Consider the following 18,095-nt stretch of genomic DNA (forward strand, 5'->3'; position numbering starts at 1 on the left):
ACTAAAACCCAATACAGATAAGCCATGTCAGTATAAAACACATTATGAGCCTGCAATGAAGCAGCAAAATATACTTTGAGAAAGTATGGGATTTTTCTCTGCAGTTTACAACACAGGACCAACTCCTGAGAGCACAGCTGGAGTGGGAGCAGGTTCTCTCCACTTCTTGGGGTCTGACCCATTAAGCATGGACAAACCCACAAAGCTTACTACCCTGAGAAGGAAGGCTTTTGTTTTATTAGCGTGTTAAAAGCATCTGTGGCTCAAATGTGCCAGTATCACTTTACAGCATGAAAATGCTGCCCAGGGGACTCTCAAGACTCATCTTTTCAAACACTGCTACCTCTTTGTCAGTTTTTATAAAAGACAGCTACAAAAACAAAGTGGGCCATGTGGTCTCAATGAAGCAGAGACTGGCAATCAATAGCAGAAACAATCTGCACTTGCGTGCTGGGAGAATTTGCTTTTAGCAGCAACATCTATATAGCAAGACATCACTCAAGACCTCCCTTTGATTTTTTTTCAGGACAATAAGCCCACTGTGCCCAAAGCATATCTGTGCTTATGGAGATTTGCATATCCAGGTCAGTGTTTAGACTGATAACATGACCATGCAACATACGATGATGGATCAGAGCTTACAGGATGTTTGATCCTCCCTCTTCTCTCCTAAAATGGACACTTTTCTGTCTCAAAAGAAAACCCATTTGATAAAAATCTTGATTTTTAATACAACATATGTATTTGGTGCACTTCTTGATCTTTCAGAGTAGTACCCTCCCAGCTCTGCACATGAATCTGCCTAATACAAGCTCCTGTCTACAGCCACGGTCTTTACCAGTTGATTGAGGTAGGTGTAGAGTTAGGAAAGGCAACAAATCATGGGGAGAGGAGAGACATGGAAGCTAACAAAAAGTCTTTGTCGTTTGTTACGCTGAAAGACACCAAACCGTGCCATAGCAAAGGCTTTTTACATGAGACTCCAGATACTGCCTGTCTGCATGTAATTTACATGAACTGGTCCATTTCCTGTGACTGTGCACTTAGGTGACATGGCGGCACTCAGCTGCTGGGCTCCTTCTCTTTCACTTTTGGGCAGACCCCTGGTTCTTTCCTTCACCAAACAAGGAACCAGATGTTTTCAGTTCCTTCTGACTGAGACACCACAGCACTGGGGAGCAGAGGAACCGGCTTGTCAGGTTCAGCATGCTTCAGTAACTAACGTTAATAAAATCATTTTAAGTTGCAGCTGCTGCAAATTTGTATGTGCCTTGTTCAGGATTACTTTAGGTTTAGGATGTTGGGTCATACAGAAAGTCAGGAATGGGCTCAACCATCCGTTCTATCCAGAAACAGAATTTCCAGTCTTGGGTATGCAAGTGGATACAAAATATTAACATGTGGATGGAAAAAAAAACCCACTACTTTCTATTAGTAATTTCTACAAAGATTTCAGAGGCACGGCTGGATATTACCGAGGAGAGTCCAATCTCAGTAAGAAACCTACAGATTTTAATTTACAAGTCACACACAGTCTTATCAGCTGAGACATGAATTACATTCCAGCCTAACGACTTGGTATAGACATCAAAAACATCCGATTTCCGCCCGGACCATCCCTACGACATTCCTTTACCTCTGTGAGTTGTGGTTCCCATTCACCCCCCGTTTGCATTCATATTGAAATTTAGCAAGCCAGGTACTTCCATCAGCTCTGCCCCGCAGCAGGAATATACAGCAAGTCAATTTCCTATGGCACCAGAGAATGACAACTCAATACTTTCATGACATTTCATTTGGGAGGATTTTAATCTTGTCCCTAAGAGACAGCAGCTGCTTTGCCACTGCTGGATTGGGTTTTCTTTTTGCAACTCGCAGATAATAAGGAGCCAGTGGAAAGAGAGGAAGAAAATGAGATCTTTGCGTGGTGAAAGCAGTGCTTTGGGAAATAGCCTTCCACACCTCCAGCAGGCAAAACCAGAGAATAAGAGAAAAGATAACATGCAGAAAGCCTCTTTGCCAAACCTTGCAACCAGAATTCTGCCCTCTTCCTCCACAGCACCCTTGTCCAGTCATCAAATCCCTTTCTCAGTATTTTATTCTGGTATAAGCCAAGACCCAAATCCACGGCTCCCTGGGGGCATAGCACTGTACTGTGGTAAGCCAGCAGCATGAAAGCCAGAGCTAAATCAACAGAGTTCAGTGAACACTGAGGGGGTGAGCAGCAAAGGGGATTTACTTAGAAATGGAGCACCTAGGAACAACTAGGAGTTTAAGGACTAATGCACTTGTTTTGCTCCCCAGGTATTTTCACTGCAAAGGTACATAAAGAGGCTTAGAAAATTCTCATCTTGCTACTACAATGAACAAGAGCTATTGCCAACTAACCACCTAACGCAGAGAAAGCAACAGGGATTTTTCTTGTGCAGTCATTTCATGTTCTGCCCTTTGCTCTGGCCCAGCCAACTAGAGACAGAGCCTCTCAGGACACAAAAAGCCCAAGATCCCAGACCACAAGACATAAAAACATTTCTGTGCACCGACTGCCTCCTCACAATAACCTCATTATCACAGCTGTCAATCAACAGCACAAACCAGTCACTAGCATGGGAACTACTGATAAGAGATGCTCACCCTCAAATGCATTCATTTGCTGCCTGGAACAACAAAAGTGATAGCAGCTTTAACACAGCAACAGGCTCCTCAAAGCTGGAGTGTCAGTATCCCGTCTGTTCACTGCAAGAGACTGGATGGGTCACACAAAGAGATTCCCTTTGGCTCTGTGTCACACTGCTGGGGCCACAGCGTACAGCCCCTTCAATTCCATACCAAACCATCACTCGTATGGAGATAATTGTTTAATAACCAGACGCACACACTGTCATTCAGATTTATGTCCCACAACCATGATGTGCTGTGATCACGTTGAAAAATCTAAGGGCCTTTTTCCTTATAGATTTCCCAGCACATCAATCTTGTATCCACTTGCTATCCCTCATCCTAAGTGACTATTCAAAACCTGAGTATTATCAATCATTCACCTGGTCCAATATTCCTCTGTCATTTCTGCAAGCCCTTGATTTACCGATAAAGGGTGGTTATATTCCTCACCATGCCAATACAAGGCTGGATTCAACACTCGTGCCCAGTTCTGAACCCAGTGCTCCCAGTTACCGTTCAAGACAGTGGCGTAACAATGAGAACTGGATCCTGATTCAGTTTTAACAAATTCCAGAAAAATTCTGTCATCATTTTAAAATCAGCTAAAAATAATCTTTCCCAAGGCAGAGATGTTCCAAACCCCACCAAATACCCTGAACATTCAGCTCCTGAATCAGAAACTGTAGCAGATGGGCTCAGAAGGCTTTTTTAATATTGGCTATTAATAAGTGCAAACGTTCACAATGACAAATGCAATGTATTTTTAGTCTGTGCTGGGATATTAGCCTGGTTTCATCAGCACTTTTGTCAAACTTCCTGCTTTGACTCAAACCCACAATATTCTGGCTTCGAGGCTGATGTTTGTTTAAATACACACATTCACAAGCTCTTTCCAGCCTCATGTTCCTGTTTCAGAGTAAAGTCTGCAAGCATCTGCCCTGGTCTGACTATCTGCAAGGTGTGTCTATCTATACATATTTCCTTAGTTCTCCCCCAGCACCCAGGAATATTCTTATAACTGGGATTGTTCAATCACTGCAGTTTAGTTAACCTGGAATTACTCTAGTGGAAATCAGCTCAGAATCAGGCTTTGATATTGAAATGAATGGACTAACTCACGATACAGTTAACTAGGAAGACTTGGCTCTTGTGCTATAAACATCATAAATGTCTTTATTCAAGTCTTTCATTGTTATTTTTCAGAGAGTAAAAACTAGGCAGCAGTGAGGAGGAAAGACATGTAGCAAATGCACAGGGTCTCGGTCACCTTCTGTCTCGGCCATGTCTTTACTTCCCACCTCAATACCCGTAGCACAGCCACACCAACACCTCCCAAAGCCCAACACAGTGAAACAACCTTGCAGTGCTGTGAACCTTGGCTGTAAGCAGTGCAAATATTTTGACTCTGATTCCTGTAGCCATTTCTAGATTACACATGCAATCCTACTGGTTCCCAAAGGAACACTGTGGTAAACATAAACTGTGATAACGGTTTGACAAATGCCAGCTGACGTAAAATGGACCCTATTGTTTGTGTTTATCTGGGAGCAGACAGGATTTCATGGCTGCACTTTGTGGTTTCTTCTGGGATCATTGCAGTAGTTTCTACATATGACAAGTTTGTTCCAGTAGGAGCTCACTGTTAGATGGAAAGCACCAGAAAGGACATGGGGAAACCCAGGGTGATTGCACAGGGAGCCTACACAGGAGGCTCTGTGCTGCTCACCTGCAAGGGTGATGCTTTGTGAACAGACTGATCTCCCCAGGAGAAGCTTTGCTCAGTAACCAGCCCTTCGGAGGTTCTGTCTGGATCTTCAGGGTGAACGCAGAAGAGCAAAGAAGGATGTTCCAGGGCAACACAGCCTGGATAGTATCATCATAATACTTGCATGAAAAGAAAGAATGGCTACTGCCATTTCACTGCCAAGAAACCAGACATGGAGATGGTGTGGCTTTTAAAGGCATTCAGACACCTACTTCTCACTCTTTAATTGCTTCTGTTCCATATTCATGTGATAAAAGCTCAAAGAAACACTGCAAGGCTTTGCCAAACAGCAGGAATACAGCCAAGGTGGTCTCCAGCCCTAAAGCTACTTTCAAGTGACTTCTCCAAGCTCAGACAAGAAAACCATGGCAAAGTTAGGACTTGGGACACTCATTTCCCTGTTCTTGCAATGCCACCCTCAGGGCTCTGATGAAGGACCTTGCTAGGATGGATGCTGCACAGGACTAAGGTTCTTTTCCTCACAAATTTGGCTCCAGTCCTTCCCTCCTCCGTGAGCAATGGGCAGCTATGGGAAGGAGTATTTCACATGATTCATTTTCTGCTGCGGCAGAGGATGCGTTTCCTTCTGCATCTGTGTTTTTGTTCAGACAAATGACTAAGCCGTGGGCAGTGCTCTGGGGCGACAGAAGCACCCAGGCTCCCCAGCTCAGCAGTTATCTGTGAGGGTGGCTGACTGCACCAATTGTCTTTCCTTCCCAAGTGATATTAGCATTTTATCATTAAATCATAGTTAACATCAAAACTGGAAGCCTCCCCAAGGCCTGAATGAAGCAGATCATAGAGCTCCTCAGCTGAAACCAATTTTTCGTCTCCTGCTCCTGGGAAAAGTGATGATTTTTTGACATCCACATATGCTAAAGCAAGCTGGCCACCAGATACAGGCGGCCCACAGTGAACCACTGAGCACAAGCACTCCTGTCAAAGCCTGGTCTAAAAGCTACTGACATCCTGCAGACACAACTGCTCTGCCTGGAAGCAACATGGAAACTGCAAGCCTGGTGTAAGACCTCACGCAAGTCTTAGAGGCACAATGCCCTTCACTCCAGAGATAAATCTGCCCTCCCTCTTCAGGCTGGCTCTGAGGACACTCAGACCAGCCTCACATGTCTGTCTTCCACACCCTTCCACTTCTTCCAAGTTTTAATTGCTTCTAGTTTACATTTGGGTGACCAAAGCTCAAAAGAAACAAGTACAAAGGCTTTCCCAAATAGCAGTGTAACATTAGGTGGTCCCCCCTATGGCAATTACACATCTTACAATTAGACAAAAGGAAAATGAAGGAAATAACTGCAGTGTCCATATAGGGCCTCTGCTGTCAATTATCCCTAATGTGGGGTGTCTGCCCTCTGTTTCCTTCCTGGTGGCTCAGCCCCAGGGAGGCAAAGACAGCACTGAAAGCCCTAGGATGGATCAGCATCATTGGTCACCCTTATCTAATGTCCAGCATGACTGAAGAGTGGCTTCAGCTGCCTGAACACAGACATCTAATGCCACTCTGTAGCCCTCAGATATTCAAGGCATTCACACAGATGTGGCAGGAGACAGAGGCTACACGTGAGAAGAGACACAGCCCCTAAGGGTGCTGCAGCACAGGGTCCTGATGGGCACCGGGCTCCACAGGATCCCAACTCACCACCCCTGCTGCAGCTTGCTGGGCTTGTTCAGATGCCTATGTAGCTGGTGCTAAAGGTACCCCACAGTGAGAGCCATCACTCTTTAATAACCTAAGCATGCTCTCAGCTGTGTGTCATGTAAGTGGAACAGCAACAACTGAGTTCCTGAAACCCAGAGGAATGCAGGAGACTCTCCTTGGAGGCCGCAGACACTGCCATCACCTGGGAACGCCCCCCATGGCCACCCAGCTCTGCATAGGACAGTTATTGGATTACCACTTCAGGCTCAGTGCTTTATGCTTCAGACTCTGCCAAACCTGTTTAATCAGCTGTAATGTGACACTTCTATGAAGACCTGAGATCTTCCCTGGCAGCATGCCTTTTCCTCCAGGAGGTCAGCCTGGATCCCTGATTTCTGATGTGCTGCTGCTGGCAGCAGGGACACAAAGCAATAAAATACAAAATGAAGAAAAAAGAAATAAAAGTCTGGGTGGTGGAAATTGTTATTTCCACCTAAACCTGAGAGGCCATCCTGCTCGAAAAGGATGCTTCAATGAGCTCCTGCATCTGACCCATTGCAGCCCCAGAGAGCAGGAGAGGCTGAGCTCAAAAACCCAACTTCTTCCAAATTCCCACTGGGTTTAAGTGTTTGAGGTGATCAAGGAATGAGAAGTGAATCTCCAAGAAATCAGAGGTGGCACAACAAACCTGGGATACAAATATGAGCAAAAATGTACCACAAGAGTCATTACGTACTAGTGCAGAGAGTTTACTGAATAATGTACCTTGAAATCCTTGAGATAGGAGTGGCATTCAGCTCTGGGACACTCTAACTTTACTGAAGAACTGCTCCCCAGCTCTTATCTCCTTTACATGCAGCTTGTCTCCCTCATTGGTTTCTCATCTTCCAGCATCTTTCCACTCTTTTGCTAAGCCACACTTAGCAAGCAATGTGAAAAATGTCACAGGAAAAAGCCAGCCAAGGTGGTCCTTCCACAGCCATATGTGACCTTCAGTGTCACAAAACATCCCAGGTGAAATATCTACACCAAGGCTCAGAACTTAGATCCTACCATCTCCCCTAGATGCACAGGTACCTTGCTTGATGAAGAAGCTGGAAGCACTTCCTGCCCTTCCTTTATACAGCAGACCTCTGGAGGAAAATTCAGGGCAGTCTCTTATGCAGCAGGTACCAGGCAAAGCCAAATTTCCAGCATACAAACTCCACTGCCACTGACTGCTGTGAAAAAACAGCTTTAGTTGGGCAGGAATGAAAGGCAATGACTAGCACATTGTATTAAATTGATGTATTAAAGTTCAATGATTGAAACAGGAAAGATTTCCCTTAACAATTTGTTATAGGCTAGATTCAGCCACTGCAACCAGCTCTGCTGTCAGCCTAATTGAAAACATAATTCACAACCATAACTTGGGAGCATGTATTAAACTGAGTGTTTCAAAGGTAGGGTTAGAGGACAGAAGGCAATTAGTATTTTGTTCCAAGGGAAGCAGGTAGGAATCTCCTACAAATACCCAGTGCAAGGTGTAGTCCCAGGCCATCCTGTCACAGACTTGTGGCTGCAGATTGAATTGGATGTATCTGGCATTTCCCAGGTTTTGGTTACAGACACAGAAGTTCTGTCATTCTTGCTTATACAAGTATAAACTGACCATCTCCTCCTTCGGAATTACTCCTTATGGCTTAACTGAACTTGTTTATAGGGAAAAATAACACCTCATGGTAGCTAAATGAGACCTTTGAGTCTGGATACACTAAAGTTTGGGGCCAAACAGAGCTTGGATTGGGTCTGTTTCGTATAATCTAAAGGCCACATTCCAAAGTCTCAACACGACCCCTTGCTTGGCTGGTATTGCCCTGAAAGCAGCAATATGTGTGTCCTTACCCAAATTTGGTCCCCAACAGCCTGTGCAAACAAGAGGCAGCGCTTGGGCTCCAGGGAGGAGCGGCAGCTGAAGCTGCAGAAGGCTTCATGTGAGAATCTTCTCATGAAAACAGCCCTATTAATAAAACAGGAGGGAATGCAGAAAAGCAGATTTATCTCAGAGTAAAATGTTTCTTCGGGAGCTCCCCGAGGAGTCAGTAGCAGCTTGTTATGGAGCTAACACGTCTTTTACTGCCGCAGCCACGTGAGCAAGAAATATTTCAGTGTTAGGAGCAGTTGAGAGAGGCACAAAGCAGGAAAGCTGGGCAAGCAGAACAAGTGCCTTTGAGTAACAAAGCCCACAGGTACTGGAAAACCTCCTGAAAGGTTCTGAGTTTGAAACAATCCATGACCTAATTAGATGGCACTGCTACTGAAGAATAGGGGAAGGAGCAGAAAGAAAGGAGAGGGAAGATAAAGGTGGAAGAGACTGAGGCCTAAATACTCAGCAGATGAGTCCAAGCCAGAGGTGACCAAGGCTGATGTTTTATTTCACACACACGATCACCCTCCGTGAGGGATAAGGGAGGTGCAGATGAAAGGGGACTTGCTCCATGCTTATGGATAGTCTCCTCGTGGAGCACGTTTTACACACTGAGATGAATGAGGGAAACAGACAGGAAACATCACAGTTTGTGGGGATCTGGAATGAACAATACCCAAGCTGGTTTCTGATACTTAAAATATCACATTTTTCTCTAAGGGGAAAAAATGGGTTAGGAATCCCTAAGCAGCCTTGTAGAAAACATGCATTACACAAATTGGGCCAAGACATGATAAGGACATGATCTGCTCCCCGTCTTTCCCAGAATGATTCTCCGTCACAGCAGAAACACTGTTCAAAGGCAACTGACCCCTCTGAGCCAGAAAGAGCATGGCTCACATGCACAGGTTACTTTGGTGACATATAGCAGCTCTCTGAAGGAACAAGCCCAGCAACTCAAAATCAAGCAATACTATGCTCGAGGTCATCATAACAGGCTGCAAGGGAGTAATCAGGAATATCCACATGAATAGTGCCATGGAATGCACAGGCATGGCCCAAACCATCTAATCAGCTGCACACTACGTGCAACGAGTTCCCCATTCATGATCTGAACCACCCTCTGCCTGAGGAGCAAAGGGACACACCTCTTATCTGCCAATTCTTTCTTAAACAATGACAGGCCAGCCTCTTAACTAGGATGTGCTATCCCAGTGCAGGCCTCAGTTAGCTCTGCTGATTTAAACGGAAGATTCTGGTCAAGTATCTCCCAAATAACCGTGGAAGCTGAGAAGAGTCAGGCCAGCCACATCCTTGTCACTTGCCAGGCAGAGAGGTTACAGACTGAGGCACAGCTGGCTTCCAGCAGACACCCTGCTGTGCACAGCGCTGGACAGCAAGAGAGCTGATGAGGTGCAGCAGCCTCATCTGGCTGCGTCTCAAGTACGACAGCCCTTACTTGGACTACACATTCATTCAAACAAGGAACCACAGCTACAGGGATCGGGCTGATGATCAGATGTGTGAAGCCTTTGAACTGAGTTTCTTTAAACTCACAGTCCTCCCCACAAAAAGCACGTGTATGATCACCCGATCAAAGAGCATTGATAAATCGAGTTCTGACTTCTCTTCCTCCCACTGCAGCGTTCACTGTTCCCAAAGGAGCAGATCTGAATTCTTCATTCACTGTACTCTGTGACTAATCTCCTTCATCCCCACAAAAGCAGCTGCTGAGAAGTGCAGCCGTTTCAGGATGGGTGGCACAGCCCCATGAATGACAACCAGTCACAGTCATCTCAAGGCAGCAGCATGAGTCACAGCACGCAGGAGCTCTCCTTTCCGCATTGCCACAAGCTGTCTTCCTGATGATATAGTTTTAGGCAACTGAGTTGTGAAGGAACTGCAGATGAGGGAGCCACGCCACTGCCCTGGCCTTTCTTTAGAGGACCACAGCCTGCATGGAGCAAGGCCAGCCCAGCCCAACGCTGTGCCTGCAAACCCCCAGCTCTACGCTAACACATACTTCATGTAAACATACTTCACAGGATGCACCACTGCCTGTGCACATCTCTGCCCTGCGATGCTCAAACCAGGAGCACAGACACACCTGCAGTGATTGCTGTTTGCATCACAGGTATGGGAAGAGGTTGCCATGAGCACAGAGCCAGCCATATCCACCCACCCCACACAGGCACAACACGCCATCAAGTGAAGTCTGCGATGGGCCCACTTTAATGTGGAACTGGGATTAACTCTTTCTCTGAGGTCACACTGTGAAGCTAGTAATTCACACACCCCTGTCCTGAACTAGCCATGCAACCACAATCGTGCCCTCTCCTCTGGTTTTGAATACCTCTCCAGGGCCTGTGTTTCCACAATCACTTTTTACTCCATTAAAAGCAAACACAAACACTTCAGAAAGAGGAAAAGCTCAAAGGGAACAAGAGCTCACTGCACATTCTAGTTGTGTGTCAGAAAACAGGCATCTTAGAGAGCAGAGTCCGGCCCAGCTGAAGTTCTCATCTTCAGAACAACAGAACTGCTTTATCACAGTGTCTGTCTTTGGTGCATGACTGGAAACAGCTCACTGCCCGCCGCAGCGCCAGGCTCCCTGTTGCATCAGCAGTGCAGGAAGAGATCTGCAGAGGCCCTGGGACTCCCCCACACACAGACAGCTTTGCTGTAGATAGCACTGCGCACACAATGAACCAGCTTGCTCCTGAAAAGAACAAGCTGACAGAGGGGGAAGGGTCAGGCTCTGCTTTCCCAATCTGTAAGGTTTTCTAAGGCTCATCTCCTTCACATCACACCATTCCGTTAATGGCGAGTTAGAGCAGTTCACAGTAATTGAAAGCAGACTTCTGTGCATTTTAACTGTGGCTCTTAGCCTGATTTACATCCCTGATCTACAGCACACTTAACAAAAGGTGACTTCTGGGGAGAGAAAATTTATCATTCCTTAAAGTTATACTTACTGAGAATGGCGGTGGAAGCCTCTGTAGGGAACTGCAGGGTCTTTAAACCTGTCTTGGTAGCAGCTAAGTTTTCTCTCTTGCCTTTGCACAAGTGGGATGTGAAGGCAGACCTGGGACACACTCTGTGTGTGTGCTGATGAGGGCTCTCAACTGTGCATCGTTGCCAAGACACCCGGGGCAGACTCCAAAGCTTCCAGAACTCGCCCTGGCTAAGGCATTCCTAATCAAATCCTCCTTTCAGCAGGAGATTCCAGCACAGGCATCACACAGAGCTGCAAACAGCATCATTTTCTTTGGTTCAGGTAAAGCTAAACTTCAGTGCAGTGATTTCACCAGTTCATAACACTGCTTATTAACAAAACATTTCTATCTGGAATTGTTCACAAGCTCTCTGTGTTCATCTTAGTTTCAAAACAAATGAACGGCAGGATTGAAGTCTGCCTTCAGGTTTGCTGCTGAAGTCTGCAGTGGCATCAGTTACCCTGAACAGCTACAAGAATCTGCTATGCCAAAATTTTATGATCTGCAGTTACAAGATGCTTGACCCTGGAAACACAGGGAACTCAGAAAGTCAGCTGCTGTGGGAGCAGATGATTGCACTTCTGCATTACGGCAACAGATCCTAGCAGTCAGGTCCCATGATGCCAGATGCTGGTACAAATTCACAAAGTCTACCTCAAAGACCTCTGAGACCAAATACAAGATGAATGAAGCTGCAGAGAACAAGACATAGGCAGATGAAAGGAAAACAGAAGCCTGAAATGCAGCAGAAGCCAAACTGCCTGTCTGAAAAAATGCCACCTCTCTGCTGCCTCTCACACCAGTACTATAGTGTCAGTTTGGGCTCCTACCCTTTTGAATTTGTTGTCCCTTCCATAACATGTTAATTGTGTTAATGGCTATCCCATATCTTAGCTATGTTAAGATGGAAAAGGTTCACAGAGCTCATGGAAGACTGTACAAAACAAGGACTGATGAACAGGCATTTAAGAATCCCGTTGTTCATTGGTCCTAAGTTACAGCTAATCCTAAATTCACTCCAGCTTTCCCTTTCAACATGAATCTCTGTTTCTACAGGTAAGTTACAGTAAGAACGCTGGCACTATCAAAGTCAGGTCAAAGTATTTAAAAATTATCAGTGTGACTGCTCTGACAGGGTTTTTTTTTCTCCTATGGATCACAACATAGGAGAATCTGAAACATCTGAAAATGAACTCTTGTCTTGAGTTAGGATGGGTGGTTTTCAGTATCTTTCAATCTTTAAGGCTATAGAAAAGGCATTTCCTGCCCTTTCCTATTAGTCAATCATAACCCAGGTGAACTCCTAACACAGATTTCTGCAGCAATGGAAGTTCTGAACCCTTCATTTTGCTGATGAGGGTTGCTCAGAGCGGGAAGGGTCAAACATTTAAAGATCAGAATTTTCAGGGAGGATACACTTTAACCCTCTTCTTTGCTCCTGCAGTTACCATTATGTGTAAGTAACTTAAAAATAACTCTTTGTACGAGACCACGTGTAGTGTGGCTAAAGTAAACAACTTAAATACACCTTTCCAGTAAAACCTCAGTTCCTCGTGTCAAATAACAGTGTTGTAAAGGAGGGTAGGAAGCAAAAAGAGGCAATAAAGTCAAGGAAGCACCAAGGAAGATAACTCTCATTTTGCATATGAGTTTTCACACTTCTTTATACTCTCAGAGACATGTTTTGAAAGGAAAAGAACAGAACTGCTCTTCTGCCTGCTCCTGGCACTGCATTTGCACTGAGCCCTGCGGTGTGCAGCCTTCAACCACCTTCATCATTCAGCCCAAAAGAGATTGAGCATTAAATGTTCTGCAAAAAGGATGTTAATCCATTAACAACACTAGCTAGGGACACGCCAGGGAGTGAGAGACCTAAGACAGTTCATGCTTTTTACACACAGATCTGAAGACAGACACTCTCCAGCAGTCAAGGCTCAGCTTCTAGGTCAAATCACTGCATAGCTGGGCCTGATGTAGCACCCTCTCCGTAATATTTAGGAAGCCAGTAAGTCTGTAGAGCTTTTGAATTCAGTGGCTCTCCATTGGCAGCTTGCCTGGTGATGTCCCAACAGAAAGAAATGTTACTCATTTGGAAGCCCCACTGCAGGCTGAGCTGAGAATGGGTCTGATCAGCTCCTCAGCAAGGCCAGCATCAGAGCACCCCCACAACCCAGCTACAGAGCAGGGGATGAAGCCAGTTCTCCCTCAGAGTTAGGATGTACCTGGGTTGTGCAGTGCGAAAGGAGAGGGAAGGGCTCCACACTCCACAGCAAAGACTGGCAAAGATCACAATGAGATAAGCTGAGCATAGGTAAAAATGTACCTCCCCCATTCACAATTCCCATGAATCTTTCAGAAGGTCTCAATCTGAGAAGGTAAATTAACTCCTTGTGTGTTCACACTTGATGCTTTTTAAACAGCAGGCTTGAAGCCTGGAATAAATCCAGTGGGCAGCAATCTTTTTAGCCTTATGTGGGAAAATTTGCCTAATAAACCACTATGATTTTATCAGACTGTTTCCTTCTGTTTCCTCTCTGGTGGGTAATGGAAGTTACACCCACTACTTAGTTTTGACATGTGCAACCCAGAAAAGCCTCAGTTTGCTGTAGAAACACCAAGGGATACATTGCTTTGTTAGGAGATGCCTTAGGGCTCTTGTCACATTCTTCTAATCACATCAGGAAAAACTAGCTGCATTGTTAACAGCCAGTAGACAAACAGCTTGCATTAGCCATTCTCCTGAATGGAAAAGAACAATAATAAGAAGAATAATAATGGAAAAGAATATAGTTCCTGTTACACTCCTACATGGCTTCACTGGATACCTGCCCTGGCCTTCACCAGCCTCAGGCTGAAAATGGGAATTCCGAAAGCCAGATTCTGTTCCTCTTGAAAAGAATTAAAGGAAAATGTGGAAGTTTTTATTAAAAGATGTTTTTAAAAAATGAGGCAAATCAGTCTCTTAAGAATGTTCGTAAATGTTTATGCAATTAAGCAGATTTGTTAAAAATCCAGTCAAAATGGAATTGAAATTCCCTACTCTGAAAGATGCCAAAACGTGATGCTCTGAAGTTTAGACATAATTTCCTTTCTCCTCAGCCAAAACGTTGTCAAAAATCAGTATTTTATGGACATTTCAACTTGGACAGGAAACAGGTTTACCATTGGACTTGGCACTTTACCCAGTGTCTCAGCTAGAAATGCCATCACAAGAGAGAGAAGTTGAAAGATACCCAGACTGAAGACGCTCCAGGCTGGAATGCAGCGGCATTCCAGCAGTGTCTGAAGGATGAGGCTTCTTCCCGCAGCTGTGCCACAGGTCAGTACCTGCTCCTGGCACAGCAGAGCAGCCGTGGGACCTCACCTCCTCCTGTTACTCCTTGGAGCAGCCGTGCATGGTGTGTGCTGCTCTGGAAAGCCAAGGCTGCCCTGCATGCTATGGGATGCATCTGCGATCAGCTACTCCCGCCTTGCAAGGGCCGCTCGCTGTAATGATGCTTTTGTAGCCCAGCATTGTATAGCAGAAAGGCTTCACTCTGCCTCCTCAATGCCTGTCAGAACACACTATAGCTGCACTATAGCTGAAGTTTCTTCTGGTGCTACAGCAAATCTACAGCTATTTATAAGTTATCTTATTTCCAGATCACACTTCTTCCTAGTAGGAGATACAAAGACACATATAAATGGTGAGTAAATAAACCACAATAGACTGTGTTAACTACTGGTAACTAAGAAGCCACCTTGATCCCTTTCTGCATCTAAGATATTCACCACATGACACTGAGGCCCCAGCTCACAATGACTTTTCAATTTCGGATTAAGCATGTTGCATTGGAAACAGCTCTGGTAACTCACAGCAGCAGATTATGGCTGTCAAAGAGAGATGAATGAATGAATGAATGGCAGGGGGGAGGCAGGAGGGGATGAGCATTTGCACTGGGAGAAGAGGTACAAAGGAAAAACACTAATTTAAAAGAAGTTTTACCACCCTGCCTTGGGAATTGCCTGGCCATGGAGCAAGAGAGAAATTCCACAGACAGGCTGTTCTCACTAAGCCTGACCCCACTTGCTGGAGCTCCAGTTTTTGAAACATGAGCAAAATCCCATCCTGAGGGAGACTTCACTGCAAACCGCACCAGTAAGAATGAGACAGCTCCAGCACAACTGGACAAGGCAGACCTGGGGAAGGATATGAAGTCTCCTCCACAGCGTATGTTGGAGGTGGCAGTTTTTCATAGGAATGCTTTATTTGCTTCCAGCTTGCATGACTGCTTCTGAAAACAGGGCTTCTTCCTTTGGGGATTTTCTTGGAGAAACTTTAGCTCGTTACTCTCCAGATGATTCACATTTAGTCTTAGAGACTATTTTTAGCTACTTTTATTTCAGCACATGTTCTTGGAGAGTCCCAGCTATTAATGTGGTCTCTATTTCCCCTCCTCTTGGCTTCTCTGGGGAGAAGCGCCATGAGGCCAGCTATTGAGAGCAGAGCTTGCACATCACTCCTCCTTGGGCGTCTTCCACACAGCAAAGCCCAGTCAGAGCTCTGAGGTCAACAGCAGCAATCTTTATCACCATAAAGACAGACAATGGAAAGAAAACAAGCCAAGAAAAATCAAAACACACTCCAGTTCCTCAGAGTGTTTTCAAGGCCATCCTGAGATTGGGCTGAGCAAAGGTCTGATGATCTGGACACATGAACAGAAATGCAAAACTGAAGGTATAATCACGCAGCAAATACATACAGAGGTACCTGGGTACACCCAAGCACTAAAGGGCACGAGAAAATTGCTGCAATTCGTCTGGGACAAATCTGCCACCGGGACATGAAGTCACCTCTTTGTTAGGGTCACACAGCTTTAAAGTAGCAGGAGATCCTAAGTCACCAGGGTGTCCATGGCCAGCATCGTGGTAGGTGTACGTATGCTGTTTGAGCTGGACTCTGATGTCTTAGGGCTCAGTTTTATAACTGTGACACATAATGTGCACACAGTTAACAACAACGCAAAACATGCGCACCTACATGATGTTACCAGCCCAAGAGGCAGCTTCGCAAGTAGAGAAGTGCCTTGTATCAGCCTCCAGTTTCTTTCACAGATGGGAACAATGATGTATTAAATCATTTTTACACTGGTGAAGTCAGAGGAATGAAGGCCTGTCTGTATTTAACTGTACCCATACAAAAGCCTATTTTTACAGAGCATAAGAGTTTAATATTGTTGAGGTTCCTGCTTCTCTTCCAAATGTGGTTAGAATTTTTGAATGAGTCTATAGTTTTTGATGGACAGAAGTGGGACTCGTGTACATGCACACACACACTCAAGACATCACAACTACTGGGAAACCCAAGATAGAAGTAAATCAGCTGGAGACAGAGGTGAAAACACTCTCAAGGTGTTTTGTGAATGTTAAGTAAGCTTTGACTGGAGATTGTAATTTTTATCTTTGTGGTCTTCCCTGGCTCACAAGTAAATTTCTCCTCTACCATGGAGGCATTCAGCACACTCTCATACATAACCTCACCTTTTAAGAGCATCTTGTATATTGATCCCCAAAGTATGGCTCTAGTTCATTAGCTTATAATCTGCTAGGTTAGCAAGAGCTCAAGGCGAGCCAACATATGGATGTACTTCTGAGTACGTTACCAGCCGTAGATTAGCAGCTAAGCCCATTACACTAAGCAACAGAGTTGGTCATAGTGTTTCTTGTTGCCAATATTGCAATAACTAGGGCTGCTCTGTGGTTCAGTAGACTAAAAGAACTGGAGGACCAAATTAATCCCAGGAGTAATTCAAGGAAAACAGAGGAGTTACACCAGGAGTCACAAACCCACTGTGTTCCTCTCCTTAGAGCCCTCACTTGAAAGTATTCCTTACCTGCAGGCTGAAGTCTGGGATACTAAATGGTGATTAGACAGCTACATGGGAAATAATTACCTGGTTATGAGATGATTAATTAGGATGCTGTCAAGACACAATTATCCTGGCATCTAGGGAATACCCTGCTTTTCTTCTTTGCTCCTTACAAGCTGATGATGGCAGCGTGAAGCACTTGTGGCCTAAATCCCTACAGAAATGAGCAGCAGCAAAGCACAGACAGTAACACTCAGTACCCAGGGGTTTAATGAAGCTAGAAACATGTAGTGCAGACTGACACAGAAGAGACAAGGAAACAGCTTCACAAAGAGCAAGAACCAAGAACATCCCTCAAATATACTGAACGTACCCCTCCTGACAATTGTGTAACCTTACAGTGTGAGAGAAGCAGTTCCTGCCACCTGCGTATGGCACCACACTTCATGGCCATCACCTCTGAATCAAGCCTTGCAAACTTTTATAGATGCCTGAAGGGATTGGAGGGTAACGGCACATATACCTCTGACCCCTGAGACACCAGGAAAAGGCAGGAAAGCTGATACAAAAGGGAGAGAAGATTTTCAACACTAGTTCCTTCTAGCAGAATACAGCCTGACCCAATTAGAACATGCCTGTTTGTACAAAGTTGCAGCAAACTTGTAATGCCACCCTTGCCTCTTTTTATAAAGTAGATTTGACACCTGCTAATCTTGCTAGGCTAGTGGCTTCATAAGTACTGTAGAAAGACATACGCCTGCAGCACCGACACCACCAGAGCTTTGATCTGTTCCCCAGTTGAAGGAAGGGGGCCCTGCTTTGCTCTCTGCCTTTTATTTGGGCAGGCTCTGCAGACAGAAGATCAAGAAAAAGCATTCTGGAAAATTATTAGCCCATGAAATTTAGTATCCAATTCCACCTACATGCACTAAAGTACTGCTGAACGTTACATATGCTCAGATACAAAAGCTGCACAAGCAGACAGGGCACCAGCTGAGATACAGGTATAGGTTCCCACTCGGTGATGGACACCTTCCATGACTGCAGTGGTATGTAGTCACCTGGCTCTTCTGGAAACCAATCTGACTCTGCCACCTACCTGGGCCTTATCACTGAACAGCTCCATTTATCATCTTCAAACTGGGGGTGAACAGCAATTTTCTAACTCCCAGAGAAGCTACGACATGAATTCATTAGAGCCTCTGAAGCACTTCAATAGCACAATAATAGAATAAGTACTGTAGATTGTTTTAATGCTAATTCC

The 18,095-nt window shown here is 45.1% G+C and overlaps 1 protein-coding gene across 5 annotated transcripts in view; it reads right to left on the reverse strand.

Annotated features, from left to right (window-relative positions):
- The window catches only part of RAB11FIP4 (RAB11 family interacting protein 4), a 114,099-nt gene that overhangs the window by 36,083 nt on the left and 59,921 nt on the right, over window positions 1-18,095 (reverse strand). Inside the window, exon 1 of one of the 5 annotated variants that reach the window (XM_062612675.1) lies at window positions 10,962-11,076. The exons of the other annotated variants lie outside the window; for them this stretch is intronic. The gene's annotated coding sequence lies outside the window, so the exon portion shown is untranslated. Of the gene's footprint in view, window positions 1-10,961; window positions 11,077-18,095 lie in introns of those variants that run through there. 5 annotated transcript variants of the gene reach the window in all.

Source organism: Pezoporus occidentalis, unplaced genomic scaffold (genome assembly GCF_034315485.1).
Source record: "Pezoporus occidentalis ecotype Australia unplaced genomic scaffold, CSIRO_AGI_Poc_V1 ctg160, whole genome shotgun sequence".
Taxonomy (NCBI): domain Eukaryota; kingdom Metazoa; phylum Chordata; class Aves; order Psittaciformes; family Psittacidae; genus Pezoporus; species Pezoporus occidentalis.